Below are 7540 nucleotides of genomic sequence, written 5' to 3'. Positions count from 1 at the left end.
AAGACTATTTTAGGATTTGTGTTATAGGATTGTCAGTATTTTATTGAGTATATTTTTACATCAATGTTCATAAGGAAGATTGTTCTGTAACTTTCTTTGTTGCATTTTTGTATGGTTTGAGTACCAGGGTAACTGTAACCTCATAGAAAGAGTTTGGTGGTGTTCCTTCTGTTTCTATTGTATAAAACAGTTTGAGGAGTATTGGTATTATCTCTTCTTTGAAATTATGGTAAAATTCTGCTTTGAAGCCATCTGTCCCCGGGATTTTTCTGGTTGGGAGACTTTTAATGACTGTTTCTATTTCCTTAGGTGTTATAGGTCTATTTAAATTTTTATCTGGTTTTGATTTTATTGGGGTATGTGGTACCTATGCTGAAAAATTTCCATTTCTTTTATATTTTTGAATTTTCTGGAGTATAGGTTTTTAAAGTGACCTGATGGTCTCTGGATTTCCTTGTTCTCCGTTGTTGTGTCTCCCTTTTTGTTTCTGATTTTGTCAATTTGGATATTCTCTCTCAGCCTTTTGGTTAGTTTGAATAAAGGTTTGTATACTTCATTGATTTTCTCAAAGAATCAATCTTTGTTTCATTGATTCTTTGTACTGTTCTCTTTGTTTCTATTTTATTAATTTCATCCCTCAATTTGATTATTTCCTCATGTCTATGCCTCCTTATTGAGTTTGATTTTTTTTTTTGTTATAAAGCTTTCAGGTGTGCTGTTAAGTCACTAGTGTGAGATTTCTCCAACTTCTTTATGTAGGCATTTAGAGATATGAACTTTTCTCTTAGTACTGCATTCATAGTGTCCCATAATTTTGGGCATGTTGTACATTAATTTTCACTGAACTCTGGGAAGTCTTTTATTTCTTTTTTTATTTCTTCTTGACCCAGTGGTGATTCAATTGAGCATTATTCAGTTTCCATGAGCTTTATAGGCTCTCTGTAATTTGTGTTGTTGTTGAAGTCTAACTTTAGGCCATGGTGGTCCAATAAAATATAGAAGGTTATTCCAATTTTTTTTTTTTTGTATCTGTTGAGATTTGCTTTGTGACTGAGTATGTGGTCAATTTTAGAGAAGGTTCCATGGGGTGCTGAGAAGGTATATTCTTTTGTGTTTGTGTGGAATGTTCTATAGATGTCTTTTAAGTGCATTTGAGTCATAACATCTGTTAGTTCCCTTATTTCTCTGTTAAGTTTCCATCTGGAAGGCCTGTCTGTGTCCATTGGTGAGAGTGAAGTGTTAAAGTCTCCAACTCTTAGTGTGTGTGGTTTGATGTTCAATTTAAATGTTAGTAATATTTCTTTTACGTATGTGGGTGCCCTTGTATTTGGAGCACAAATGTTCAGAATTGAGACTTCATTTTGATGGATTTTTTTTCTGCCATGAATATGTAATGTCCTTCCTGGTCTCTTTTGGTTGATTTTAGTTTGAAGCCTATTTTGTTAGGTATTTAGGATAGGTACACCAGCTTGCTTCTTAAATCCATTGGACTGGAATGTCTTTTCCTAGCCTTTTTCTCTGAGGTAGTATCTGTCTTTGAAGTTGAGGTGTGTTTCTTTTATACAGTAGAAAGACAGATCCTGTTTTCATATCCATTCTGTTAGCCTATGTCTTATATGTAAATTAAGGGATATTAATGACCAGTGATTATTAATTTTTGTTCCTTTTGGTGGTAGTGTGTTTAGGTTCCCCTTCTTTGGGATTTGTTGCTGAGGCATTATTTATTGCCTGTGTTTTTGTGGGCTCATTAACTTCCTTAGGTTGGAGTTTTCTGTGATGATATATTGTGTCCCCCAAATTATTGTACACCCTAATAAACTTATCTGAGGTCAGAGAACAGAACAGCCACTAGATATAGAGGCCAGAAAATAGTGGCACACGCCTTTAATCCTAGCATTCCAGAGGCAGAGATCTGCCTGGATCTCTGTGAGTTTAAAGCCACACTAGAAACAGGCAGGCATGGCAACAGAAGCCTTTAATCCCAGGAAGTGATGTCAGAAAGCAGAAAGGTATATAAAGCATGGAAACCAGGAAATAGAGCCTGGTTAAGCTTTTAGGTTTTTGGGCAGCAGTTCAGCTGAGATCCATTTGGATGAGGACTCTGAGGCTTCCAGTCTGAGGAAACAGGATCAGCTGAGGAATTGGTGAGGTGAGGTGGCTGTGGCTTGTTCTGCGCTCTGATCTTCCAGCATTCACCCCAATAACTGGCACTGGGTTTGTTTTTATTAATAAGAACATTTAAGATTCATGCTACAGTTTTCCTTCTAATTCTTTCTGTAGGAATGGATTTGTGTATAGGTATTGTTTAAATCTGGTTTTGTTATGGAATATCTTGTTTACTGTGTCTATGGTTATTGAGAGTTTTGCTGGGTATAATAGTCTGGGGTGGCATTTATAGTCTCTTAGTATCTACATAATGTCTGTCCAGGATGTTATGGCTTTAATATTCTCAATTGAGAATCCATTGAGAATTTGGGTGTTATTCTGATGGGTCTCCCTTTGTATGTTACTTGCCCTTTTTCCTTTGCAGCTCTTAATAGTCTTTCTTTATTCTGTATGTTTAGTGGTTTGATTATTATGTGGCAAGGGGACATTTTTTTGGGTTCAGCCTATTTATTTTTGTAAACTTCTTGTATTTTCATAGGTATTTCCTTCTTTAGGTTGGGGAAGTTTTCTTCTCTGATTTCGTTGGATATATTTTCTGTGCCTTTGAGCTGGTATTCTCCTTCTTCTACTCCTAGGATTATTAGGTTTGGTCTTTTCATGGTGTCTCAGATTTCCTGGAGGGTTTTTTTTTATGACTTTGTTTGCTTTAATGTTTTCTTTGACAAATGCATCTATTTTCTCAATTGTGTCTTCAATGCCAGAGATTCTCTCTTCTGTCTCTTGCATTCTGTTGGTTAAGCTTGCATCTGTATTTCCTGTTTGTTTACTCAGATTTTTCATTTCTAGCATTTCCTTGGTTTGTGTCTTCTTTATTTCCTCTATTTCAATTTTCAGGTCTTGAACTATTTTCTTCACCTGTTTGATTGCTTTTCCTTAGTCTTCTTGACTTTCTTTAAGGAATTTAAATTTTTTGTCTTTTCATCAATTTTTTTTAAAGAGAATTTCTCATTTCCTCTTTAAAGTACTCTATCATCTTCATAAAGTCATTTTTAAGGTCATTTTCTTCTGCTTCTACTTTGTGATGTTCAGGTTTTTCTGTAATTACAGAACAAGCTATGTTCTGGCAGTGCCATATTACTCTTTATATTGTTTAATGTATTCTTGCACTGGTGTCTACCCATCTCTTCCAATCAGTTCAAATGGTGTCTGTGTTTCAGGAATCATGGAGCCACTCTTGGTCCAATCTGCACTCAATATTGGCATCTACTTATCTCTTCCTCCAATCAGTGCAAATGATGTCTGTAGTCTCAGGGAGTTGCTCTTGGTTCAATGGGCACTCTTGGTACAATTGGAGCTGGCAGAGTTTGCATCTCAGGGAGCAGCTTTGCAGTTTCAGTGGATGGATGGTTTGGGGGTACAGAGTGGGGCTTGTAGATTACAGGGTCTGATCAGTGTGGTGGTGGACATGACCTACCTGCAGGAGTCTTGCCTGCAGGCCTGTAACTGGACCTGCAACAGATGGGGGTATGGGTGTATGGGTTGTGCCTCTGGGCATAAGGCCTAGAGGCTTGAGTGGCCAGCTGAGAGAACAGTCACTCATCTCTTGGTCCAATTAGAGCTGGCAGAGTCTGTCTTACTTAAATCTTGTATTTAAATGTAAATACATACATATTTATATACATGTATGTGTGTGTGTGTGTGTGTGTGTGTGTGTGTGTGTGTGTGTCTATGCACAAATTTGTTGAGAGTCTGTCAAAGCCAGAAGAAGAATCAGATCCTCTGGTCCTGGATTACAGCCTGTTTTGAGTGAGATGTAGGTACAGAAACCGAACTCAGGTCTTCTGCAAGGGCAGTAAGTACTTACTATAGAAGAGTTATAGATCAGTTGTTCATCATCTTCCTAGTTCCCCTGGAAACTTTTAGGGCCACAAATCTCAGTGGTGGAATTGTGACAGGGAGTAGGGACTGATAAAAGACAAAAATTAACATATATCAGAGTCCAGTTGGCAGATAAAGACTAGCAATCCTTCTCTATCTGGGCTATATTCAACTAGCAGCACGCTCAAGAGAAAAGCTGCAAAATACAAAGGTGGTAGAGGCAGGTGTTGTGTAAATGACCTAAAGAGGGTTATGATCCTCATCGAACAGGGTTTCCCTCCTTAATAGCCTTCTCCTAAGAAATGAATATTTTCCCTTTCTCAATAAACTGTTTCTATTTCTATTCCTAAACATGTGCTCCTGATGCAATTTATTGTCCTGGGACAAAAACAAAAACAAACAAAAAACCCCAAATTCCAGTTGCTGTCTAGGGATTTAGGGACTCATCCACATCCATAACATCAGTCTTGGCAAAAGCTAGAAGATGTTTCTTTTATTGGAAATACAGCCTTTTCAAATGTGCCACCTGAGACATTTCCATCAACTGTATCATTGCTCACCATCATACAAAAAGAACCTCACTATTGAGAGTGTGATGAGTTTTTCCGCTTAGTTATTAATTCATTCCAGCCACAATGAATAAAAGCACCATACTCCTCCTACACACATCTCTTTTCTCCTCTCCATCTCTCTCCTTTCTCTCTCATTCCTTTGTGCTTGGGATCACAGGGCCTTGAACATGCTAATTACGCACTCTATCACTGAGCTATATTTTCAGGCCCATAATTTCTCATATGTAGTTTTGGAAAGCTAATTCTCTAAAATTTTTCAGAAGCTCCTAAATTTTTTCAGTAAGCTGTTCACATTAGTTATCTATGGGTCTTATAATTCTTAAAATGAAAACACACACACACACACACACACACACACACACACAAACACACCAATCATGCTCACTTTCACCATTGCTATCACCAATATTAACTTAACAACCTATGTTCCTAGTTGCAGACTGCTTCTCAAAGGACAAATTAGGGCTATTGTCCATATTATGCTACCCTTGCCTTTCTAAAAAGAAATCTCATCCTTACGTCTTTTTGCTTTGTTCTTAGTAGAACAGTATAACTCTAGGTTGAGATTCAGTAGCCATTAGTGTGTGTAGCAGAGCCTAGTCTTTTGAGCAGTAGTGCAAGCTGAGTGATGCCAGGAACCCTGGGGAACAGGTTGGAACCACTATTAGCCCAGATTCTTTAGCCACAATGAACTGGAAATTACTGGTGGTTCATGCACAATAGCCCAGCCGTCACAAGCAATTAAGGAGCAGCGGTGTAATTGACCTGATTGCACTATTCAGGGCAGCTGAGTAGTCTCCCCAGGGCCAGGTCTCCCTTGTGAGCAGAACAGATGGCCATCTGCAGGATTACAATAACAAGAGCAACTGAATAGTCAAGTGGCCAGTCAGGGTAACCAAGGGGACAGGACAGTCAGAGCTCTTCTGGATGGATGGGCAGCCCATGCTAAGCTGGCTGTGCCATATGTCCCTGTCTGTGAAACTCTTCTTCCCTCCAAGCAACGTTCCTTCCCATGCAAATTGCAAGGATGATGAATGTGTTGTTTCAAGAGTCCTATCTGTCAGCATGGCTGTGAATGCTGGTAACACAGCAATAAAAGACTGGGATGATATCCAGGGATGCATGGTCTTAAGGGTGGAACACACCAATACCGGCAAGTAAATGCAAGTGTCTCTTTTCATGGCCAAAGCTCTTACCATATCATAAATAAGAGAAAGATAGCTCAGTTAAGATGCATTGAGCAGAAGCGACTGGCTTAACTCTCTCATCTTAAAATAAAGTGTCTGTGCCCTGGTGCACCTTCAAACAACCACATAATAGTTCACAGCAGACATCAGCATGTGTGCTACATTGTGAATTTAACTTTCAGAATAGAAAATTCTCACATCTGTTTCAAACTTTAAAATATCCTGCTCATCTCTTCCTGGGGCTTGGGTTCTTCCATGTTAGAGCTATATGACTGCTTCTGGTAACCATTTCCTGGGATATGATCTGTACATATAAATAGGCATGTGCATGTTCACCTTTTCTTTACATACACCTTTTTTAAAACAAAAACTGTATCAGGGAAGTCAGTCATTATTGGTTGGTACTGAGCTCACTAACTTAAAAACAACTGCATTCTATAAAGGGGGAGTTTCCATTATTTTAGTTTTCTTTTTTAATGAGTATTTTGACTAATGCAATATTTAATTAAAAAACAACTTCACATGTCTCAGTTTATCTTCAGGGGAAGTGCTGCTGTTTGAATATATCTGTTCTTTTTTTGAGAACTATATCCCAATGTTTTTAGAGAAATTATTCACAAGCACCAATGGCACATAGGTCAACCAATTTCATACTTTTTTTGTCATCCAAGAAGTTTAAACTTTTAAACATCTTGATCAGTGTGGAAAGTAAAATTGACATTTTTTCTACTTTATTGTTCATTTTTCTTTTGAGTGTGTTGAAAAGGAAAATTTCCCATCTGTCCTTTTAGGTTCAGTGTTTGAAGCTACATATGAAAGGAACTAAGGACAATGATCAGGAGAAAATGCATATTATTTTTGTTGGCATTAATATATTGTATGTGCTAAATCTTTTTCAGAAAACAAGTGAATGATCAAAGAATTTGTCAGACTTAGGAAAACATATATTCCAGTGATGGAGTAGGACCCAGGGCCCTGTGAAGGCTACACAAGCACTCAGCTATATCTAAAGCATCTACTCCCCCAACCCCAGTCAACATAACTGGCATATGCCACCACACCAGGCTGGTGTATATACCACTGGAACAAAGCAATAAATTATGGCCACGTTTCCAGACAAAGGCTTGGACCTCTGGAGTGATCTACTGTGAAACAGTTATTAGGAAATACATGGGGAATATATTGGCAGATAAGGATGATTTTAGCAATGTCTGTGCAGACCTATAGGAGTTTTGATTTTGCACCAGAGAGAAGAATGCTTTCCTTTTTATCATGCAGGAAGGAACATTTCATGTAAGAAATGCTTGCCATCATTTTAGGTGGGTAGGCAAGTGGAGAACAATGCTTCCTATGTCTATCTATGTCTTCACCTGAAAACAGCTCACATGCAAAGTCTTGTATCTGGGCAGCATGATTTGATTCCATTTAGGGATCTAAGGAATGTTGAGTACTTAACACCTAATATTTATGTCTTACCTGTTTAAAATCTTCATGTATTCTCTCATTGTGATTTTAAATATAACTGAAACAATTCTACATAGGTTAAGGACATTAGAAACTAGACCATGGTGTATCAACTATTTGGCTTAAGTTGTAGTTTCAATTTTCATTTAATTTATTGTGGGTTTTGCCAAGTGGAATTAAACAATATTTTGATCAGTCAAAATTATCTCATTCTAATTTTAATTTACGTCTTACCTTTAAAGGCCACACCTTTAAAGAATTACTCTCCCTTCCCCAGAAGCTATCAACTGCCCATAATTCCTCAGGAAGTGATGGTGTGTGGCGAGTACCTCC

The sequence above is a fragment of the Peromyscus leucopus genome, chromosome 2 (genome assembly GCF_004664715.2).
Source record: "Peromyscus leucopus breed LL Stock chromosome 2, UCI_PerLeu_2.1, whole genome shotgun sequence".
Taxonomy (NCBI): domain Eukaryota; kingdom Metazoa; phylum Chordata; class Mammalia; order Rodentia; family Cricetidae; genus Peromyscus; species Peromyscus leucopus.
This window is presented reverse-complemented; position numbering follows the sequence as displayed.